This window comes from Mirounga angustirostris, unplaced genomic scaffold, assembly GCF_029215605.1.
Source record: "Mirounga angustirostris isolate CCGP_5_RB_7025 unplaced genomic scaffold, mMirAng1.0.hap1 SCAF_7, whole genome shotgun sequence".
Classification (NCBI taxonomy): Eukaryota; Metazoa; Chordata; class Mammalia; order Carnivora; family Phocidae; genus Mirounga; species Mirounga angustirostris.
Window position 1 is genome coordinate 140,833,979 of NW_026991715.1, and position 24,440 is coordinate 140,858,418.

A 24,440-nucleotide genomic window follows, 5' to 3' on the forward strand; every position below is an offset into this window, starting at 1 on the left:
TGGGTCTTTAAGGACACCGCCTCCTGGGGCACTTTCTCTAAAGTCCTTTCATCATAGATGGTTCAAGCATATATGACATTATTATAACCTAACATTAAATGGAAAAATTCCCTTTGTCTCTTGGGCCTATTTGTCTGCTTCTGAAGGATGCTATTAAGCTTTAGAGAAATCTAGTTTAAAAGGAAACGTTGTGAAGCTTTCACGATTTTTTTTATTTTTAAGGATTTGGTTTGAAATTTTGGGGCAGTCTTCTATTATGGAAGAGATATTGGTGTAGGTTTTGTGGTCGATTTCTTTTTTCATGTTGCTTTCTTGTTAAACATGATGAAGGCTCTGTATTCTAAGTAGCAATGCTGACTTTGAAGGATTCTAACCATGTGGTCAGGCCTAATTTGAAAACTCCTGAAAGGCTGCCATCGTCAGTTTTCATGGGTAGGCTCTGTGAGGTTAGCTTTTTAATGCCGTAGCCTGATCAGAAACAATATGAGTGTTATAAGAAGCTATCTAAACAAAGAAAATTTAGTATTCAATGTATGTAGTTGCTGAATCTAAGACTAAATGGGCACCTTGCCCTAAAATGTTGTTGAAAAATGGAAATTATCTTGATTGGGGAAATAATCAACTCTTAGTAACCTCCCGAAGATAGGGACCCCCCCCCCCTCAAAGACAGAAATGTCATTGGTCCCTTATGTGGAAATAGGCTTGAGCAAAGTAATCTGACCTGAACTGTTTTCCCGAGACTTGTGTTATATTCTGATAACTTTGCTGATGCTAGATCTTACTTTTTATCTTGTTTACCAGTTGCCTGTGACTTTAATATTAGTGATTCCTCATTTATCGTTTAAAAATGTTTCTAAGAACAGGAATATTGAACTCTCTGTCTTCTAGGATGGATGCTTTCTTTAACCAAGAGTAACCTGTTAGGTTTGCTGGCTTACTATGAGCCACGATGGTGGGGAATTTGGTATTTGTAAGGCATAAAGCAGCTGAGATTGGTCCTCTGTGGAAGATCTGTGCATCTGTTCTGGTAGCTTGAAAGAGTAGCTTGTCTTTCTATTTCTTGAATTTATATTCAGATGTCTTAGATTATCACAAAAATGGCAGCATATACCATATGTAGTTTGGGGACACAATGTAGGAAATTGCTACTCAAAACATAGTAATATACCATGTCGGCTGGTGTATATTTCACTTCATAACCTCAGTGGGCAGTATTTACAATACAAATGGACTTCACGCTTTGGATCTATACTCACAGGAGCTGTTTGACCTGTTACTCTTCCTCTCTTTACAACAGTGTTAATAATACCATATTTTATCCTTCAGACATGCCATTTTTTTCCCAAAATATAAGGACCTGGGTGTTGGGGTGCATTTTACAGCTTCTGGCAAGCCATAGTTTAATTGGGAGCTCTTGTCTTGTTTCTGGGATGTGTAACCTAATCATGCAGGTTTATAGGCATTGGTGTCTTAGATTTAGTGAAATGGGGACCCTCCATGCCAGCACTAATATAAGGATAGAAATTTTAATTCGAAAAACTTGGTGCCTTGTGTATTTGTTTTCTTTCTCAGGTGGCATGGAATTTTTCCTTTAAATTGTAATCGCTTTTGAAATTAGGCCTGCTTGAAAACCCTTCAGCAGGCAGAATATTGAAGAAATTACCTCTTTTTGATGTCTGTTTTTTCTGGCTGGGATTTGACTGTGCCTAATTGCTTTGGTTTTTGCATTTAAGGGAATGCGCCGGCCCAGCCTCCTATTTCTTGTGTCCTGCCTACAGGCTTTCCATCGCCTGACCTGTGGCAGACACTAGTTAATGCTCACCAAGAGATGGGCCCTAGGAGACTCTGGAAAGATGTCTTGGTACCATTTGAAATGCAACCAGAAAGTAAAGGCTCAGACACGTGAACCGACTTGCCTGAGGCCCAGGATGTAGGTGTGATTTTAAGTGTGAAGATGCTAATTAGAATATGGAAATAGTTAATTACGACTTGCTTAGCATTCATTTGGTCCCAATGAAAATATCAGATGTTACTGGTGTTGATGGTCTATGAAATAGATGTAAACAACCCTCCTGTGGAGTTCATTACAAGTTTTCTTCTGTCCAAGGGTTGGTGCTTCTAGAAACTTCACGGGGAAAATCCTACCTGCCGTCACCGCATAGATGGGGAGTATATATTTCTGGTGCAAAGGGATGAGACTGTCTCTCCCTACGTCATACCCTTTTCCAGCAATTTGTTCTTCAGGGGACCTTGAGAGGATGTACTCAAGCTTATGTGTATGTAGGTATATTGTGCATCATTCAGGAACATCGATCATGGGTTTGGGCAGATTTGGGAGGGTTTATTTTTGAAAATTCTATGACCAGAGGGGTAAAAACAGTGGCTTTAAAGTCTGTGGCCTAAAGACATGTGGCCTTAGAGAAAGTGAAGGAGTTGCTTTGTGCTTTTAGGAGCATATCCAACATATCCAAGACTCCTGTGGTAGCTTTTTTGAGTGTGAGCACACAGCCCAGTGGGCCCTGAGCTTGTAGGAGAGGCTGCCTCCCCTCCTTGACAAGCGTGAAGCTCAGAGTGGGTGCTTGGGCCTAAAGCATCTGGAAGTCCTTTGTTGGGAATATTACAAGGTTTTTGTTATTTGGGATTTTTGTGTTTTGCTTTGAAAAGTAAGTGCAAGCAGGGAGAATATAACTGAAATGCTAGACATTCTGTCAATTCAGCTATAGCAACTGTGGACTTTTTTAGAAACAACATGTAGCTAATCTTAGGTATTGTATAAAAGACATTTCACTAGCATTGAGAAATTCTGGTGCCAAGTTAGGAGGCAAATTTTAAAAAGCCTACCTTTGAATACAATGGAATATTATTCAGCCATAAAAAAAAAGAATGAAATCTTGTCATTTGCAAAAACATGGATGGAGCTAGAAGCTATTATGCTGAACAAAATAAGTCCAAGAAAGACAAATGTCGTATGATTTCACTCATATGTCAAATTTAAGAAGCAAAACAAACAAGCAAAGGGAAAAAAGAGAGGCAAACCAAGGAACAGGCTCTTAGCTGTGAAGAACAGACTGATGGTCACCAGAGGGGAGGGGGTGGGGAGATGGGCAGAATAGGTGATGGGGATGAAGGAGTTCACTTGTGATGAGCACCGGGTGATGTATTATTGAATCACTATATTGTACACCTGAAACTAATATTACCCTGTGTGTTAACTATACTGGAATTAAAATAAAAAGTTAAAAAGAAAAAAAAAAAGCCTACTTCTCCTTAGGGGCTCGTGTGCGGTCAGTTCTTTGCCTTACACAGCACTGCAGGATGTAATCTTCTGCTCGGCCTAGAATTTTGGAGTTTACAAAGGGCAGACTTCTCCACTAGACAATTTTTAAGTGGCAGTGTAGCCTGTTAGCTTTTTTCTGTTGTGATTCATTGGGCAGTACTAGTTTCTGGCTCGAAGTGTCCAAACCAACACCAGGAGATTTCCCTAACAAAGGAAACCTGCTTTGCTTCATCAGAATTTCTCCCCAAGGGTGTCCCATGGCCTGTGATCCCTCCCTTCTGTCCCCGCATGATGTTTTAGCAAATAAGTTCTAGTCAGAAAGTCTGTCATTAACATTCCTCAGAGAAACCCTGAGGAAGTGCAGGACAGAATTAAAGAAGGGAACAAACTGATAAATATCAGGAAAACCTTCTGGGGTGTGAGCCCTGGTTGTCTGCAGTTCCCAGCCTCGAATGTGGGGAAGGCGAGGCTGTCCCTTGTCAGGAACGTGCCTGGCTGACGCTTCTCACTGTTCCTTCTGGAGGTTTGATGTGAGGAACACTTGGATCCTAGAGGGGAAACATCCTCATTTCCTGCAGCATCCTCCTCAGGCTTTCAATCCAACATAACAGTATCCTCAAAGATTCTGTCAGCGTCTCCTCCCAAAAGGCAGGACTTGGGTCACCTGAATCACCTCGAGGCTGAAGGCCAGTGGAGGAAGGCTTCTAGCAGAGATGGCGGCTGGGAGTGAGGTTTATCTAAGGGAAGAGGGGAAGAGCGAGGAGAGGGACGTGCCAAGGGGAGGCCCCAGGGAAGGGAAACTGAGGTCTGTGAGGGGGCACTGCAGTCATACTTGCTGGAAACTGGACTATCAGGCGGAGTACAGAGCTGGAGACAGAGTTCACCCAACCGTGGTGGCCTTGTCTATGAAGCACCCTCTGTGAGCCCTGAGACGCAAGGACCTATCAACTTCTCACATGGCGGTCTTTGAAAGACTTGAGAGGAGGCCGGGGCTTTGCACTTAAATGAATCCTGATGACCTGTATCCCTCTCTGTCGTGATGCCACTGTTTATATCAGACTAGATTCCTCATTTGGACACTACCCAAGACAGGCTGCCACCACACGGGAAGTGAGGACACACTGTGCAGGCATTATGAAAACCTAAACCTTCTGTTTCCAGAGGCCCAGTGATTCCGTGAAGGAATTAATGAATTCAGCACATTCAGTCCTGGGGACTTTATATTTGTGTGATCCAGGTGCTGCCTGCCATTTGGTTTCTTGGGGGTTTTTTTGTGTTTTGTGTTTTGTGTTTTAGGCTTGAACTCAGGATCCTGAGATGCCGACTGAGCCATCCAGGCAATCCCCTCCCCCACCTTTTTTTTTTTTTTAAACAAAGACCAAACATTTCTTTACAAAGTTCTGATGATCATGTGGCATATTTCCTACCTTGAATTTTTGTCCTGTTCTTCCTCAATCTTTTTCTCTTTCCTTTTATTCTTCTTACTTGTCATTAGCCTTACTGAGCTTTCTTGCAGCAATTTTTTTTAGTCATTGTTTTCTCTACCCTAATCCCATTTTCTGAATAAAGTGTTCCCTACATATGGAAGGTCTTAACCAAGTACAACTTTGTAGGACCTGCCTTGCCTGTCTTTGCACCCTGCCACATAGCTCAGTGTCCAGGCCACAGTCTGTGCTCAGTAAATGGTGAATTGAATCGCTTATCCAAGTACATTGTGCACTCACTCATGGTATATGAGTGCTTAACTTTGCCAAAGATAAAGACCTAACTTACTACTTTTTTTTTTTTTTTAAGATTTTATCTTAAGTAACCCAGTGTGGGGCTCAAACTTACAACCCCAAGATCAAGAGCCCATACTCCACAGACTGAGCCAGCCAGGCACCTGCTGACTTGCTACTTTTAATCCTGACGGCTGCAGGTTTCATTCTAGTTAATTTATTTCAGGCATGTTTTTTTTGCTTCTGGATCCTCTTTGATTGGTGTGGGTGCAAGTTGCCCTAAGGATATACCAGGAGATCAGTATTAGGGTGATATCCTTAATATGATTCAGCCTGTCTGTGTTCAAACATCAGCACACGATGCTAGAATATCTCAGGGCTCTTGGGGACGATTGGTTTGGGAGAGTTTTGCTTGTCTGAATATATTGGCTGTGCTTGTTTTTGCCGTTCTTCCATGGGCGGCTGTTTGCCCAGGACCGCGTTTTCGAGGGCCCCACCTGCCCCCAGCCTGGCAGCTCTCTGCCCTCCCTCTGTGCACTCACGGGGTTCCCTGCAGAACAGGGTCATCCACTGGTCCTCCACACCGAGGTCACAGATGTCTGTGCTCCGCTCCGGCCAGACACAGGACATGAGGAGGCGCCATGGTCCTGGGAGTGTGGGTGGGAGGCCTATCGCAGGGCCCCGCAGGGGCCGTGGGGCGAGACAGAAGTGGAGCAGAGGTGTGTGCCTAGGTTCCTGTCCCCCCTCTTGTCACTGAGCAGTCCCGTGGCCTTGGGATTGCTTCCTCCTCTCTGAGGTGTGGATGAGGGCAGCACCTGTGTAGGGGACAGTTGTAGGTAGTAAATGAGCTAAGGGGGACACGAAACAGCTGTGTTAGACTATGTGGAAGAATTCATCCCTGCGCTGTAGGTGGGAGACGGAGAACATGCTCCACGTTTTTACAGCTCTCTCCGTCCTCACAGATTCCAGCCCCAGTTTGTGCTGGATCACAGGAAAAGCTTCCTGAGACTGTTGCCAGCCCTTTTCCTTTTGGGGTTTAGTTTTAAATCACCTATCTTTGACAGATTGTTGTAAGTGCTGCTGTGGGTTTTTGTTTGTTTGTTTTTTGGGTTTTTTAAAAATTTTCTTTAGTCCTTGACACTTACAGGATAAACATTTCAATTTTTAAAAATTGCCTTTATCTTTTATTTCTTTTTAAGTAATCTAGACACCCAGTGTGGGGCTCGGACTCATGACCCCCAAGATCAAGAGTGGGATGCTCTACCAACTGAGCCAGCCAGGTGCCCCTAAAATTGACTTTATATTTTTTAGAAACTTTTAAGTTTACAGAAAATTTGAGCAGATCGCATGGAGTTCCCATATCACTCTCCATCCCCCTCAACACACACACACACACACACACACGCACGCGCGTGGGGTTTTCCCTCCTATTAACATTGTACATGAGTACGTGAGTTTGGCATGTTTGTTATAATTAATGAACCCGTACTCTAAAGTCCAAAGTTAACATTAAGGCTAACTGTGTTGTAAGGCTCTCTGAGTTTTGATATATGCACATGGTCAGGAAGTGTCAAAATGCCAAGTATTCAGTCTATTCCCAATATGATGAACATTTTCTCAGGTAATAGTTCCTAAGAATAGGACTGTTTCTGATTGGCCAAAAGGGGAAGCACTGAGAATGAGATCTCTATTGCGCAGGATAAAATGCAAATGATACTGTTCTGTGTGGAAGAAACCCACAAAAACCACATGAGAAAATGGGGAGAGCAAAAGCATCAGGAGCACCAGGGAGCTAGGACATCTTAGAGCTATCTGGATCATCAGCCCCCTTGACTCCTCTCTGCGTTCAGTTGGTCTTACAGCCCTTAGAGGTGGTTCCGTTTCCTCCACATACCTCCTGGAAAATGCCCCCTTTGCATTGAGGAACCTTCTATAATTCTTCCTGTCCTTCTGATTGCCCCTCGTGTCGCCTGCTCGCCTGTAACTGGAGCGCCCCTTGCTACCATCTTGACTTTTGAGAACATCACATACAGACAGACGCCTCATAAAAAGGCAGCTTTACCTTTTCAGGAAATTTTAGTAAAGGAGGCATTAAAGCAACCATTCTTCTCCCTGAACAAAACAATCCCCTTACACCCCTCCGTGGTCACTTGAATCCTGTTTACCATGTTGTCATGGCAACCATTCAGTAGCGCCCTGCAAAGCCCAGGATAATAGCCACAGATGAAGCTCTGCTCAAGTGAAGAGTGTTGTTCTCAGGGTCACATCTAGATTGCTCGATTTTGTCTCGTGGCTTTTTCTTCTTTAGTAATAGGCCCTCTTTGAAAATTGGGGGGGCCTTCAAGTGTCTTCACACACTTGTTGGGGGCATGGGAGGTGGTTAGTTTGCTCCTGCCGTTAAAACGCAGGATTGCTCCAGCAATCGCTAGCCCGCCAGTCTCGCCGGGCTGGACTTCCTTTCAGTAGAATCGGGAATGAATTAAGCAGGCAGAGCCCAAGACACCACATAAAAGCCTGGGAACAGCAGCGAGCCGAAGAAAGCCCGTTTTTGTGTCTGTTGCCTCGGATGCTCGCAGTCCCGGGCTGCTAAAGATGCAGCCATTGACAGTGGACAAAAACTGAAGGGGCACGAGAAGCCCAAGGTAGGAGTCTTTCTCTTATTTGAGCCACTTCAAAGTTTCATGGGCCTGGGAATGATCGTGGGTAGGCTAAAATTTGGTGGGGAAGTGTTCTAAGCCTGGGAGAAACAGGCTTTTCCGTCTCTCTGAGCACCAGAAAGGTTTAATTTCTAAACAGGTGGGTAAGTGCTCTATGAGTTGGAACTGCTAATGCTTTGTCAGGACGAAGGACGTTACCCAATCAGGCATCGATAATGGGATATATTTTTGATAGGAAATTCGCCTTGTTTGGGAAAACTCATTTTTAATACGAGGTTGGAAGGGGAGATTGCTGGCGGTAGTTTCTTTTGTTTGTATGGGTTATCGCGAGGCATTTTGCCTTAAAAGTTTACACACCACAGACCTGTAGCTTTTCCTCGCCTTGTACTTTGTGTGAACCTTTTAAGGAAATCTGCCCAAGAAGAATCCTTTCTTTTTAAAGTGTATTGTAAACTGGTTTGGACCCGAATGTGGAAATGGAGGAGTGACTGGAGTTGGCTGGTCATCTATTGACTATCGTATGCTGATTTTGCACAAACATCACACGCCAGAATTTTTCAATCAGCCCAGAGAAACCTGATGAGGCACATTTTGTTGAGATTCTTAGTCCCCCCAAAATGTCCCCCCAAAGAAAGAACATGATAAAGAGCGACTGAAATGCTAATCTCTGCCTCCACCGGACACTTGAATGTGTTCAGTTGATCTCCATTCATTTGCTAAAAGTGCCCTTTAAGGGAGCAAGTTTTAAATGTGAAGGTGGTCTTTCATATTAAATTGACTTACATTTAAAAGAAGCGAATAATAATGTGGCTGACGGCTACTTGGCTAAATCTACTTTCACGGAAATAAATTTCCAGTGCCGGATGAAAACCCAATGTGTTAGAAGGCTTTACCATTAGGCTTAACAATCTTACCAGTCATTAATCTGACATAAAATTAATTACTACCCTGAGAGAGAGGTGGAGTGTTAGTCACTAATGGGAAAGTTTCTGCCTCTCACAGACTGAGTTTCCGTACCCACATTTCAATATGTAGCTCCCCCGGGGTCAGAATCCCATTGCTTTGCAGGCTGGCTTGAGTGACAGGAAACACTCCCTCCCGTGTTAAAGGATACTTTTCGGGAAGACTGTGATTACAGAGACCCGCCCAGTCTGCCCTGCTGGCTTCCTCCCTGGGAGGTGCCTCCTACCTGGGAGGTACCAAGCTGCCAGGATGGGGTAAACATTTTCCGCTGTGCCCACCGTGACAGATAGTCAGGGCCTCCTCACCTGAGCCCTCCAGCCGTGCGTTTCAACTTTGGCTGTTCTTCTGGAAATGGCGACCAATCAGCATAGCAGCCCCTCTCCAACATTTGAGCCAATCCAAGTCTCGGGCCTTCCGTCTATTTGATGCAAACTGTGGGGTGATTTTTTTTTTTTTTGGTTGCTAACTTAAAGCATTGGCATTTTCACAGGAAACCCCTTTAATGTGTGATTTCTGTGAGTGACTTTGTTCTAAAGACCCACCACTGCCCACCCAGCAACTTTACAGAGAGCCAATTCCCAAAGCGGTGGCCCCCCCCTTGATGACTCTGGAGCAAAGGGCCCAGGTTGGAGCCCAGACCAGAGGGTAGAGGTGGGGGGTGCATTGCGGCGTGGTACTTGGGCTCAGAGACTAAGCCTCCCTGGGTCTCCTCACAGCCTTGGAAGAGGCCCACTGTACCTCCTAGTCTCCTCAGCATTTTGCTTTGTTGACCCTTGACCCTGGGGTGTCCCACCTATTCCTGCCTCAGGCTGGCTCTTTCCTTGATACACAGAAACGCTACAACATAGATTAACAATAATAAGAACACCACCACAGTTAGTAACTGGGTTTTGCCTCCAGCCCTCCTCTATATAAAGGCGGTACTTACTGATTATAAAATAATTGGAAAATATGCAGAATATAAATTTAATTTAAATTCTTTACATTTTATTTAGAGGCTGCTCTTAATTTTATAACTATATTAGCAAACTGTATCTTAAAACATTCCTGTGCTTTTTTTTTCACTACAGAATTCTGTCATTGACTATACTTTCAAATAGACTCTATTATTGCACTATTTCCTTTTCTTGTTGTAAACAATGCTTCTGTATTATTCATGTGTATTATTACCTGTTCACATTCAAGATTGTTTGTTAAAGGTAAATCATCAGTTTATTTGCTAAATCACAGCATGCGCATTGCTATGACTCAGATGTATACATCCACATGGCCACATGTTCATTAGGGCCAACAGCGAACAGGAAGACTATTTTGCAACGTGTATAACAGTGGATTTATAGCCCTAAAAAGTAGCCCTTAGAAATCAGGAAGAAAATAACAAATGTGTTGGTAGAAAAATGAGTAAAACACATGAATGAGAAATTTGCGAGAGGTGATACACAATGGGAAATAACCTGACAACTTCGGTAGTATAATCAAAGAAATAAAACTTTAAAATAGATAATTTTGCCTGTGTGAAGACTGAACGAGTTTCTTGGTTTTGTGTTGCTTTTTAATAACGCTCCCAGGGCAGTCGTGGAGGAAACTCCCATTAATGTACGCGGGGAGTTTAAATTGTGGCAGCTTTTCTGAAGAACAGTCTCCTCCTGTCATCTTGATTGAATGTTTTCTTGCCTCTCCTGGGACTGTAAGCCATCTGTTTTTCTCCCTCGTGCTGTCAAAAGTTCCTTCTCTCCAGGTTCCATCTCCTCGCTCACACTCTCTTTGTATTAAATATATGTAAATATTCTAATGTTTAATATAGAAATATATACAGGGGCGCCTGGGTGGCTCAGTCGTTAAGCGTCTGCCTTCAGCTCAGGTCATGATCCCAGGGTCCTGGGATCGAGCCCCGCATCAGGCTCCCTGCTCAACGGGAAGCCTGCTTCTCCCTCTCCCACTCCCCCTGCTTGTGTTCCTTCTCTCTCTGTATCTCTCTCTGTCAAATAAATAAATAAAATCTTAAAAAAATAAAAATATATTCGTAAAAGGGAGGGGAGACGGGAGGGAATAGGGAATGCTCCCCTGAGCAGTCTCTTCACTGCTAGGTATTTCCAAAGAGAGGCCTGTGACCTAGCCAGCCACCCCGCCTTCCTGGCACCTGTCTGACTAGGCCTCCTGCCCTCCCCCTTTCTCTTGACTGGTTCCCGAGTTGTAGGCCCAGCCTCAGGTTCTGCCCTCCTCCTCCCCTGCCCGTTCCTGCAGAAATGCTGCTCACTTCTCCCCTCCAGCTCTCAGCAAGGTGAGTACCTCTGCACTGTATTTTTCCCAGCCCCAAATCCTCCTCTAAGCTTTGGCCTCCTTGGCTAATTTTGTAACCTACTTTTTTTTTTTTTTTCTGGGTTTCTGAAGTTTCTAGTTCTGTGCTGGTCTGCATCCCCTGCATCACATTTCAAATTGGAATGTGTTCATAATTTCACATTCTTTACCTTCCGCCTCATTGTTTATCGGGTTTTTCTTATTTTTTGGGTTATAGCAGAATATTGCAACGTTGGTGCCATTGGCATTTTGGACGGGCCGATCCTTTGCTGTGGGGCCCCGTTCTGTGTGGTGTAGTAGGACCTGTAACAGCTCCCCTGCCTTCTCCCCACTCGATGCCAGTAACAGCCCCCACGGGCCTCCAGACATTTCCAAACCTCCCCCAGGAAGCAAAGTTGCCCTGCTTGGCAACCAGTGGGTTATGGTATCAGTGCTGATTATTTCTTCATTTTTATCCTATTTTCCCTTTGCTCTCAGTAAAAATGGCATCTATGTACAATTTCATTTTTTTTTTAAGTTTTTTTTTCAAATAAGACTTTTTTTTTTTTTAAGATTTTTATTTATTTATTTATTTGAGAGAGAGAGAATGAGATAAAGCATGAGAGGGGGAGGGTCAGAGGGAGAGGCAGACTCCCTGCTGAGCAGGGAGCCCGATGCGGGACTCGATCCCCGGACTCCAGGATCATGACCTGAGCCGAAGGCAGTTGCTTAACCAACTGAGCCACCCAGGCACCCAAAAAAAGATTTTATTTATTTATTTGACAGAGACACAGCAAGAGAGGGAACATAAGCAGGGGGAGTGGGAGAGGGAGAAGCGGGCTTCCTGCTGAGCAGGGAGCCCAATGTGGGGCTCTATCCCAGGACCCTGGGATCATGACCTAAGCCAAAGGCAGTCACTTAACGACTGAGCCACCCAGGCGCCCCCAATTTCATTTTTATTATACCAATTGTTCGGGCTTTGAACCTTGAATTTTACTATTGAATATAGGGTGAAAAGAGAAAATGGTGTATTGTTTAACATTTTTCCAGATATTCCGAGTCCCTTGTTAACATGTATTGTTTCCTAGTAAGTAATATTAGAAAATTTTAAAGGGGGGGATGGGGTGCCCTTAATATCAGTGTGTCTTGCAGGATTACGTAATTGTTCTGTGCTACTACCCACTTTCTCAGATGAATGGGTGGCCTAGTTTCAGCCACTCTGAAAGGATAAAACAGCTCATTAAAGTGTGCCAGATGCTTCATTTGTCACTGTTTCACTTAAAAGGGAATACTGTTTCGCTTTGGAATTATACTGTGTTACACTCCAAGTTTGCCTTTATGAAATGCAAGATAAGTGTCCCTGTTAAAAATATTGCAGCATCCCCATCTCAACCCCCTCCACGTTTATAATGAAAAGTTCACTACCACACAAATGTTTTAGAAACTGTTAAGTAAAGCTTTTTAAAAAGTCTCTTTAAATACACAAGAAAACAAAGTTTGAATATGCGTACTCAAGTTGATAACAGACTTCTGCTTTTGAGCCCGAAAGGGTTTAAAGGACAAGGATTTTTGGATATGAAATCTTTTTAGTATACCTTAATACTGTTTCCACTGGGACAGCTTAATTAAGGCTATTACAATACATAAGTAGAGGACTGAAACCAATTTGGGGGAGTCAAACACGTCCCACAAGATTGTGAGGGCCGAAAGTAAAGCATTGTTAGTATGTTCATTGTGGCTTGAGAAATTGCAGAAAGAAAATTAGCCTGGCTTCTTTTCATTTACTTCTCTCTCTCTTTTTCGGGGTTCATTTGTTTTTGTATTAACTCTGAAACATTGGCTTGTGTATTTGATTCATGGACATCGTTACGTCAATTCCAATAAAGCTTGGACTACTGAATTTATATCGGACCCCACTTGCAGCTCCTAGGGCCTTTTAGTCCCAGGTGCCATGTAAACTGAGGTCCTCCGTGGAGGTGGAGGGGCAGTTTGGACCTCGTTATGACGTCATTTGGTTTGGATTTCCAGGATTCTAACACACCTGTCAGTCCTCCGAGCCTGGTAGCAAAGGTGCAAAAGGTACAAAAAAATGTAAAACTCGATGCACCTGACCATCTCTTAAAGCGGTCATTGTCTGTAGCCTGGTGGCATCAGCAGATGGGCCACTTCTACTTGGGAGCGCCTGCTGTCTAGAGCTGAGCTGGAGGCACTTCCCGGTTTACACATACTTGGGGCTCTGCCAGGGTCCGCAGAGTGAAAGCCTTTCCCTTCTCATGCTCGATTAGAAAAAAATGAGCTACAATACAATCATCAGTTGTTCTCCATGACTCACCTTGCCTGCTCCCAGCACATCCACGCTCCTTGTTACAACATGTTGACGTAGTTACATGATTGCGAAGGTGGTTTGGAACTAATGGAAGAGCCTTTAGCCACTGGCCTGGATGCACAGGCTTTTTTGTTCTCTGTTCTGGTCATTTTGGCAACCAACCTCACGCACAGATTGCCCTCTGCTGGGTGCTGTGGGGGCATAAAGGGATAGACACCCTTTCGTTGCATATTAAGTCTATTGAGGATTGGGTGCTAAAAGCTAGGAAGCAGCGAAGACGTGAACAGATTACGTCTGAATCCTTTCTGTCTCTGTTCATGATCCCTGACCAGCCTCAAATGCCAAAACACTGATGGGGGGGCACGGGGAGTCGGACCAGGAGCATTTGCGGAGTGTTCCCCAGCATATATCATTGTAGTGGTTGTAGTCCCACGGTTTTCTTGCCTGAATCACAGAACTTGAACTCTGTCTCAATACTTATCCTTCCCAGCCTAGTGACAGTGAGCCAACCTGGGCCTGTTTTTCTACATATTCTGGGGCTAACGCTGCAAGGCTATCATAATTCTCAGAGAACAAGTTGATTTTTTTGCTGCTTGCTAGAGAATAAGGCAGTCTGTCCTTTAGACAATAAATGGGTGACTCCTTAAACATTTTTGGATTACAGTAATTAATGAAGATGTATCAGGAGGCCGTGTATCACGGTGGACTGAGCGAGGTTTTACAGAAAATGCTGTACTCACCGTCCCCAGGCACGTGTCACTGGTCTTTGAGTCCGCAGTGTTCTCGTTGATGGAGTAAGGACAGAAGTCATCCCTTTTTTTAAGATTTTATTTATTTGCCAGAGAGAGCATGCACAAGCAGGGGGAGCGGTGGGCAGAGGGAGGGGCAGCTTCTCCCCACTAAAGCAAGGAGCCCAACGCGGGGCTCGATCCCAGGACCCTGGGGTTCATGATCTAAGCCGAAGGCAGACACTTAACCGACTGAGCCACCCAGGCGTCCCAGCAGTCACCCTTTTTTAGGGTGGTTACAAGGATTGACTGTGATCATGTCTATAGAACCCCCAGCTCAGCCTGGCACACGGTGGCCACCGATGATAATTATCCTGCTGGTCCTTACGGCAAGAGGCAATGTGTATGTCTTGGAGGAGGCCACCGATGGCAATTGTGTGTAGTCCCAGCAAATCGGGGTGTTCGTTTCCTCTCCGACCTATCATTTGTATTGATTCACCACTCACTGAAGTTGACACTGCACCCTCAGATAGAATTTATTAAGGACCTATATTCATTTTGAGGTAAATGTAGAAAAAGACCCATTTGTGGGAAAAGTATTATTAGAACCCTGAAGACCATTCTTGAAATCCAAGAATGGGGAAAGCGGTTATGGTCAATTGGGTCCCTAAAGGAAGTGGATAGATAGGTTATTCTGAGGACAGGTGAAGAGAAAAGAACATTTTATTGTCATACGTGTTTTCTGTTTGGTGTGTCTTTCTCAGGTTTCGGAATGTGTTCTGTATACGTATCCCCCTTTTTTTTTTTTTTTTTTTTACCATTTTGCTTGGGTAGTGGAAGGGTCTTGAACTTAAAACTCTTTTGTACTGATTCTCAGACACCAGGGTCATGAAGAAATGTGCCAGACTGCAGATGAGCCGGTGTGGCACATCCCGCATTGGGCTCTTTAACCGTGGGGGGGACAACGGGGTGGGGGAGGGCATCCGATTTAAGCATCTTGAGTAGAACAGCTCCGAAGCCTGGCCCCTCACTCTGGCTGTGGAGTCCTGTCGAGGCCCCAGGGATGGGAAGAACCTGGCCTTTGAGCATTGCCTGACCTCCCGTTTCCTAGCAACTCCCAAGTGCTCAGTGGAATATTTTGTGCTGTTCCTAATTTATACTTAACAGATACTGGCTGTGTTTAAGGCTGGCTAATTTCCCATTATGACTTGCAGACAACCACTTTTATACATGAATAAGCAAGAGAAAGGACTCCTGGGAGGCTGTGCTCACCGGCACCCCCTTCTCACCAGGACTTCATTTTCCTTCTAGAAAGTAGAATTTACCAAGGACTTGCGAACACGTGGCCATTTCCCCACAGAGACAGGCTGCACTGAAGAGTTTTCAAGTAAAATTCTTTTCTTTGACACTTTTTTCTGATATCCCAGCCCATATTCATGACTATTGATAAGTCTGCTACATCCATTATCAGAGCAGCAACTCCTTCCTTAGCTGTATTCTTGTCAGCGAATGGAGCAACCACTTTCTGTTCCTTCCTGCGTAAATGAGGCGATAGGATGGGGTGATTCTCATGCCCCTTCCAGCCCTCAGCTAACAGGCATCTGATGAAATCCTACTCTTCCTAATAATTGACGTCTCTCATTTGGGGGCTCAGATTTTTCCCAGTTGCCATTTTTATTTTCATACTTTTTGTAACCGTTCAGACTCCTCAGTCCTTATTTGCCTTTGTAGCAATTGTCTCTGGGAACTCCTTTTCCTCCGTATCCTAGCTTAAACTTAAGAATGATGATCTTCATCTCTGATCTTCATCTCTCAGTGGCTCAGAAGTTTTTTGTCTCTGAAATTCAACACCTGAAAGCAAGAGACCACCGGTCTATTCTCCCTTCTCCTGATTATTATCTGTAGACTAATTTCTGCTCCCACGGTGGTCTTAGTGCCAGCTGAGCAGCATTGCACTATATAAATAATAACTCTGGCCAAGCGTTACAGATGTGCGTCTGACAGATTTTCCAGGCTGTGGACATGGAAGCATGGAGGGCCACTGGGCACATGTCCCTCCTGTCTTGCACCTCATCCCCTGCTTTTTGTCTTCGGGCTCAGCATCCTTCTAGCATTGGCATAACCTTGGTGATGGTGTGAGTGAGTTGGTCCGGTCCACGGCTACGTTAGTGGTTTTGTGGCTGGCTGGCACCTCCTCGCCAGCGTCTGTGAGGAGACACAGCCGCCCTCCTAATGCGTATTTCTCAGCATGACTTTTCAGAGCCAGTGTGAATAAAAGGGCCTCTGACCTATTCAGTATGGTGGACGGAGCAATTGAAATAGAACAGTGATGGGCAGTGAGATTGAGGTTTAGTTTAGCAAGAAAAAGGTTTAATTATATTCACTAGATAAAATGGCAACAGCTTATACCCAAGAGGGCGGCTGCTTTAAGAGGATTTCCAGATGGGATTTATGCTAAGGATCAGACCTTCTGTCATCTTTACCAGGGTCTGTGGACAATTTAGAGCAAACCTGTGGTCTCCCTCCTGTCCGCCCCCCACATTTCTCTGTGTTTCTGAGTCTCTTTCAACACACATTAATTGACTCTCAAGATTGATTTATAGATACAGATATATCTCGAACTCCCAACCTCTGATTTTAAATTTATATGACCTCTTCGGAATTTAAATGTGCCCTATCAGCCCACCCTCTTGTCCTTCCACTGTTATTACTCTGTTTGATGGGACTTGTTTCTTTTTCTTGCCTAGACCTCAGTCCCCTAGTTTCTTTCTCTCTCTTTTTTTTTTTTTTTTTTAAGATTTTATTTATTTGACAGACACAGCGAGAGAGGGAACACAAGCAGGGGGAGTGGGAGAGGGAGAAGCAGGCTTCCCGCCGAGCAGGGAACCCGATGTGGGGCTCAGTCCCAGGACCCTGGGACCATGACCTGAGCCAAAGGCAGACGCTTAACGACTGAACCACCCAGGTGACCCCCCCTAGTTTCTCTTAATCTCCCCGTGGACTCACTCTGTAATTTCATTTTATGCCCCAGTTGGATTCATTGGTGGGCCTTAATTTTTTTTTTTTTATTATTGGAACACAGCCTACATATTTTTAAAAGTGCTCAGATCATAAGTAATGTGCTTTGAAAGATCTCTGTGTGAGCCCAGACACAAGAACAGCGGCCCACGGCAGGGAGGAGAGCAGTTTAGTTATGAATTTGGGGCTTCGGTAAAGACTCTGGGCTCACTGACCTTTGTCCAGATTGCCAGCCTTGTCTTAGATGATGCCCACATTGTCCTCTCTGATCCCACCATGTCACTAGAGGATATAGAGAAATGTGCTGTGATTGGTTCTAGGACATGTCTGCGTCAGCCCTGGAGGAGGAGACCTCCCTACCCTCAAAGACTTCCCACACTCCTGAACCTGATGTGAGCCTTCCAACTCTGGCGCATGACCTCACCTTATAATCCGGCAGAGGACTGAGAACATCTGTCACTAGTGAACTCGCCTGCCCTCCTCCACAGTGTCCCCTCCCTCCGTCAGGTTCTCAAAGACGCGTTGAGTACAGTGTTCCCAAGAACTACGCTGTCCAAGCCTCTTGGCTATGTGGCTGCTTCACATGAGGCCACCAACTCGTGGTTCTCCTTGTGACCACAGGGCGCTCAGTCCATGCCTTCTGTCTTTGATTCTGACTTCTCTGACCTAGATTTGAACTTGACTACAGCCCTGGGATGTCCATCTGGCTTTGGCATCACATACCAGCTCATGTTGTCAGTGATGACGTCTGCTCTACTATGTCTTCTGGATATTTGTGAAGTTTACTGTATTAACCACAATAGCATTTTCAGCTGTACAGCAACCTTGTGTTTCCACCAGGGATCTGGATGTTTCTGGAGCCTAAGCCCATTCCCCACTGGGGCCACTTTCTTCCCAGGGGTAATCCTTACCTTCCTCCACAGGACCTCTTCCATCTAACTGCAAGTCGTATAGGTGGGTCACACACACTTGCTTCCCCTCAGTCTCCCTTTAGAAAAATGACTCTTAAGTGACAGGACACAGAATATCTCAGCCGACAGTGAACTACACGATTTATACGTAGAAGTATCACATTTAATCAGCATTTGTTTAGAGGCTTCACAGTATTGGGGCTTCACATCAATGTGTCTGCAGTTCTCTTGGTCCTTCCTCAAGGTTGCAAAATGGCTGCCGTAGGGGCAACCATCACATCTTCACAGAATATCTTCATTCAGTTAACAGCTAGTTTTTAAGTGTCTCTTTGTCCCTTTGGGATGCATCTCTGAATCAAGCCAACAAAGATTTGGTCCTCTTAGAGTATTAACCCGTGAAAGGAATCAGGGTAGGGCCAAAAGAGCAGCTCTCCTTTTATTCAGAAGGAAAAATCCTCCCTCAGTAGGTTTGCCCCAGTCCACAGGAAGCTTGGGAGAGTGAGTGTCTGGCAGAGGTGGGTGGGTTTGCCTGGTTGGCTTGGAATGATCTCATTCCCAGGACAGTTGTCCTGAGTACAGTGGGAGTTCCATTAGCAAGGGAGGATTGATGGGCCCCACCAGCAAATAACATTTTACATGAGGAGTAGAGTGGATGAAGATGGAAAGATGGAAATACAAAAATATTTGTAACTTGTGTACAGCTCAGAGAACTTTTTGGGATGTGATATCAGATTTTCTGAATAAACATTTAACATATAACAGTTTTGAGGAAGAAGTTAGATAAATTTACGTAACTTATATTTTTTAAAGATTTTATTTGAGAGAGAGAGAGTGTGTGAGCAGGGGAAGGGGCAGAGGGAGAAGCAGACTCCCTGCTGAGCCCGGAGCCTAAGGAGGGGGAAGGGCTAGATCCCAGGACCCTGGGATCATGACCTGAGCCCAAGGCAGACGCTTAACAGACTGAACCACCCAGGCGCCCCTTATTTGTTGAGCCTGATTTGACGTTAAACAATAGAAAGGGAAATAATTCCCGTACTTCATGCAAAATTAAAATTGTAATAACAGATTTGCGTACACATGATTATCAAGGAATTTCTTTCTTTCTTTTTTTTTTTTTTAAAGATTTTATTTATTTATTTGACAGAGAGATAGCGAGAGCAGGAACACAAGCAGGGGGAGTGGGAGGCTTCCCGCCGAGCAGGGAGCCCGATGTGGGACTCGATCCCAAGACCCTGGGATCACGACCTGAGCCGAAGGCAGACGCTTAACGACTGAGCCACCCAGGCGCCCTATCAAGGAATTTCTTATAAGCGTTGCCCAACTTTGACATTGGTATCTTGTAGAACCGCACTTCTCACACTGTGCGTGTGGCAAGAGAGTGGTTCTTTTTTATTGCCAATTTGTCGTGGAGTGGGAAGTTCGATGGTGCGTCCGTGTCGACTTGCTGTTAAAGATCCTGAGCGCTTTGCTCCCACTTCTGGTGTCTGTCTCATCATGGACCGGCACCCGTCACCAGCCACACCTGGAGGGTTGCCCTTCTGGTTCTTCCGCAAGGAAGAAGAGCGCAGAGTCTACTCACGGGTGCTAGTGCTTAGGACCTAGTGCTTAGCAGCACGTCACCTTGGGCGAGTCACTCTAGTTACACCGATTCGCTTCTTCCATGTCTATAAGGAAATCCTGTTCCTGGCTTACCCACTTGTCTTTATTTACAGGGTACTGGGAGATTTGATTGAGGTAGAGAAAATCTTTTGTGCAGAGTAGCCCATATTTAAATATTCGACACCATTATTTGCTGTTTGGCTTTTAAAATCAAGGAGAAAACCAAAGCTTTTTTCCCCGGTAGTGAGAATTTCTTATCAGTTTAAATAGCAACTCTATTTAAACAGCCCAGGGGTTCCGTTTTGCAGGAACATGCTGCTTTTGGTCTTCCCCAAGTGAGGGGCAGAGGGCGTCCACAGGAAACCCCCCCCCCACCGGTACCTCGTCCCCCAAGAGGGGTCTGGCGTGCAGGCCTGAAGGCTGGGAACTTCCTGCGGGGTTTCCTGGGAATTCATGGCCCAGAGGGAGGCAGGCTTGGGGGCATCTGTGTCCGGTATGTGCAGGAAAGGCGGGAAGGAAGCCCAGCCGTGTGCAGTATTCTGCATGCATGGCCGTGGAGAGGAACTCAAGTTAGAGCAGCAGGTGCAGAGGCTGTTGTTAAAAGCAGGAAACCGGAAAGGAATAAGAATGGAAGAAAGACACTGTGGAGGAGGGCAGGCTTGCATTCTTGTAACGCAAGGAAGCATTCGACCGAACGTTAAATACGTGTGGCTTTCGGGCCATTTGTGGGGTTTGGAAACAAGCATGTGACGCGAGCACAATGGTCGCTGAGACTCAAATGGGTAAATGTCCCCTGGACACAATTAAAGACAAAGTGCTTGTTCTGAACACCCGGGAGCTGGCCCTTAGCTGTAGCCTTTCCAGGCGTTTACTTGCCAGGTTTGGGGAATAGATTGATTGGGGTGCCCCCTTTTTGGCCTCTTCAGTCTAGCTTTATTACAGACCCCCCCCGCAGTGGTGCGCTTTTTTTTTATTGTTATTATAGATGCTAAAGACGCTGGGTTCAGTAGCCTGTTAAAAGTAAAGCCAACTGAATGTCCTAGGAACCTTCTGGAGTGACATTAGAAACTTTGTATAAATTTATTAGGAAAAATGAAATCCGTATGTTTTGCTTGAGAACTGTGTTGTTATTTAGCACTTTATTTGAAGTTCATGGAAATTCTTCATGTCTAATTTCCTTAGAATCATTAACCTCATGGAAACTGCCTGGGGTGTTTTTCATCTTTGAAAAATGGATCATGTTTTTGTTGAAAAGTAATATATTTTGGTTTGGTCTCTATATAAGCCTTGTATTGAAAGAGTCTGACAGTTCATTTTATATAAAAATATGCTCCAAGTATCAAAGGCAAATAGAATTATAATGTTAAGCCTTGCTCTTTTTCTCCACGTCCTCCTAGCGTCAGGGCTCAGCCTAATTTGTTAGAGCAGCACTGTCCAGTGGAAATAAGGTGTGAGTCCTATATGCCATTTAAGATTTTTCCAATTGCCACATTCAAGTGCAAAAAGAAATCATTTTTTGTGAAGTCAGTTTTAATAATATACGTTAGCCCAATATAGCCGAAATGTTATTTCAGCATGTACTAAATTTCAAAATCATTAATGAGATATTCTACATTTCTTCTTCTATTGATTTTTTTTTTTTAATCCGATACATAATTCGCTGCAGACTGCAATTTCGTTTGCACCCTTTGATTGCACTGTTTACCTGGCTTTCGTTCTCTCCCGGGTCGGTTGGCATACTTTTTCTGCAGCTGGCAAAATAGTAAATATTTCAGGCTTTGCCGTTGTCGTGTGAAAGAATTCACGGACAATGCGTGGCTGTGTTCCAGGAAAACTGTGTTCACAAAACCAGGAGGCAAGCCGGATGTGGCTCCCAGGCTGCAGGCGGCCAGCCCCTGCCCTGACAAAGTGTGCTGTCTCCTTAGAGTTTTAATCCTCAGAAGTTGACTACTGTTTTGGTGTAAAGCTACCAACATAGCTATTGTGATGACTTTCGTTCAAGAATATTCAGGGGCGCCTGGGTGGCTCAGTCGGTTGAGCGACTGCCTTCGGCTCAGGTCATGATCCTGGAGTCCCGGGATCGAGTCCCGCATCGGGCTCCCTGCTCGGCAGAGAGTCTGCTTCTCCCTCTGAACCTCCTCCCTCTCATGCTCTCTGTCTCTCATTCTCTCTCTCGCAAATAAATAAATAAAATCTTTAAAAATAAATAAATAAATAAATAAAAATAAAAATAAAAATAATGATGTAATGTATGGGGATTGACATAACAATAAAAAATTAAAAAAAAAAAATCCAACCTGCTAAATGTGTTAACAGTTAAATGGAAGAAACCTTAAAAGTGAAAAGAAGGGCGCCTGGGTGGCTCAGCTGGTTAAGCGGCTGCCTTCGGCTCAGGTCATGATCCTGGAGTCCCTGGATTGAGTCCCGCATCGGGCTCCCCAGGGAGCTCGGCAGGGAGCCTGCTTCTCCCTCTGACCCTCCCCCCTCTCATGTGCTCTCTGTCTCTCTCATTCTCTCTGTCTCAAATAAATAAATAAAAATCTTTAAAAAAAAAAAAAAAAAGAATATTCAGGAAAAACGTACCAGGAAACAAAGTCCATGGTTAAAGAATGAAAACTTTGGAACCACAGGAACTCCCCATCCCCCTTCTGAACCTGGACCTTGTAGGGCAGACAGTGCAAGGTAGGGGTTCGTGGTGCTGGCCCGGCCCGCACTGAGCCCGGCTCCGTCTTGGAGCAACTTTGCGAGGCTTGTAAGTTACCCTCTCTGTGCCTCAGGTTACGCATCTTGAACATGGGGGGCGATCAGAATCCCTACCTTACAGAGTTGCTAAAATGAAAGCGGCACCTGGCTGGCTCTGTCCATAAGAGCATGCAACCCTTTTTTTTTTTTCTTTTAAATTTTATTTATTTATTTGTCAGAGAGAGCGCACAAGCAGGGGCAGAGTGGGGGGGGCTCGATCCCAGGACCCTGGGATCATGACCCGAGCCGAAGGCAGACGCTTTAACCACTGAGCCACCCAGGCGCGCCGAGCATGCAGCTCTTGATCTCGGGGTTGTAAGTTCGAGTCCCACGTTGGGTGTAGAGATTACTTCGGAATAGAATCTTAAAAAGTTCAGTAAGAGCTAGCATTATAAAGTTGGTGTAATGTCTGGCACACGGTGAGTTCCTGGAGTGTTAGCCTTCCTCGTTGCTGCTCCTCTTTCATTACTAGTACTGTTATTACTAGTACCATTGCTTCAGATGCTCTTAGTGCTACCGTTCACCACCACCACAGCAGGGACTCACGAACGCAGAGCAGTCCGTGCTCCAGAACAGAAACGCTTCCACGGGACCAGGCACCCGCGGGTGGTCGTAGCAGCTGCTCGCATGGGGTCACTTTGGGCTCGGACTTGTGGACAAGGAGAGGAGCTCCTGCGCTCTGGGGACGCTCGGGCAGAATCTGCAGGGATTCCAGTATTAGAAGCAGTGATGCCTGTCCCGGTAACTGCCGTGTGGTGTGACTTCCGTCACTCAGTCTTTGGACCTGTTGCGTGAAAGCACCGCAGCTGCCCTTCCTGCCTTCCCGGGTGGTAGAGCTGAGTGCGTGCTCCCCTGTATGTATGTAGTCTGGAAGCTGCAAAGTGCTATGCAGATGTTGTTAGCTAGGAGCATTTCCTGAGGAGTTGGCTCTCTTTGCCTTCTGTTACACATTTAATTTGATCATCGTAGGCTGACGTAATTCATAGAGCAGTTGGAAGGATTGAGATGCCGGTAGAATGCTTCATTCGTCGGTGGAAACATAGCTCCTGTTCAGTGAGTAGTAGCTGCTATTTTTATTAAATTAGTTTAAGACACAGCCTTTTTTTTTTTAAAGATTTTATTTATTGAGAGAGAGAGAACACATGAGAGGGGATAGGGTCAGAGGACGAAGCAGACTCCCCGCCGAGCAGGGAGCCCGATGTGGGACTCGATCCAGGGACTCCAGGATCATGACCTGAGCCGAAGGCAGTCGCTTAACCAACTGAGCCACCCAGGCGCCCCTAAGACACAGCCTTTTATCATAATCCATCCCTGTAGATTTCTGTGCGTCCTTTGGACTAGAAATACATTAAATGACCTTGTTATGTAGCGTGACAAACTCCCACATTTCCATGGTCTGACACACTACAAGATGGTGGCACACATAACATTATGACACTCCGCATAGAAGACTGACAGAATTAAGCCACTAGAGTGTTATCAGTAATTACTTTCTGGTTGATTAAAATGTCAAACTAACAAGGACACCGTGTAAAGTGGGAGCTGAGGGAGTCTCCCGCAGGGTGATCTTGTCCTAGAACAAAGCCTCTCTGACAGGAGGCATCTCTAATCCTGTTGCCTTAGAGGTCGAGGCTGGGCAGAGATGTGGAGCTTATAAAGCTTCACGTGGGAGCAGTCGCCTTCCAGTTCTCCGTGCTCCTAACCACGGGCCATTGAAAGTACAGGACTGCATTCGCCACGAAACAAAGGGACTCTTGAGAGCCAGGATAGGGGTGTGGACAGGAAGCGCTCTGGTGTGGGGACTCCGCCGTTCCACTCTTTTAATTTCCTTCCATTCAGTAAAATCTGAATAGAATACAGCCAAGAGTAGAAACCACCGAGACGTCCTCCCTAGGGACTAGCTGATGAAGTACGTCCTGGTAGTGAGGTTGCTGTGCGGCTGGTGGAAAGAACATGGGGCACCTGTGTGTCCCAACAGCGATGTCTTTAGGTGGGAACGAAATGTAGGGCATGCTTTCATTTGCCTTTTTTTTTTCTTTAACAAAGCTTGTGTGTGTGTGTGTACCTGTATGTGCTTGTTAGGTGTGTGTAGAATGCACACACGGTCGTGTGTTCGTACGTGCATTGAATATGTCCAGACAGAGTCGCCGGAAGCTGGCCAGAGTGGTTTTCTCCAGGAGAGCTGTGGGATTTTCACTGTACACATTCTGTGTGTTTCTGATTT

General features: G+C 45.2%; 1 protein-coding gene across 2 annotated transcripts in view; it reads left to right on the forward strand.

The window, feature by feature from the left end:
* The window catches only part of MYO10 (myosin X), a 213,118-nt gene that overhangs the window by 138,801 nt on the left and 49,877 nt on the right, over positions 1-24,440 (forward strand). The gene's annotated exons all lie outside the window — the stretch shown is intronic.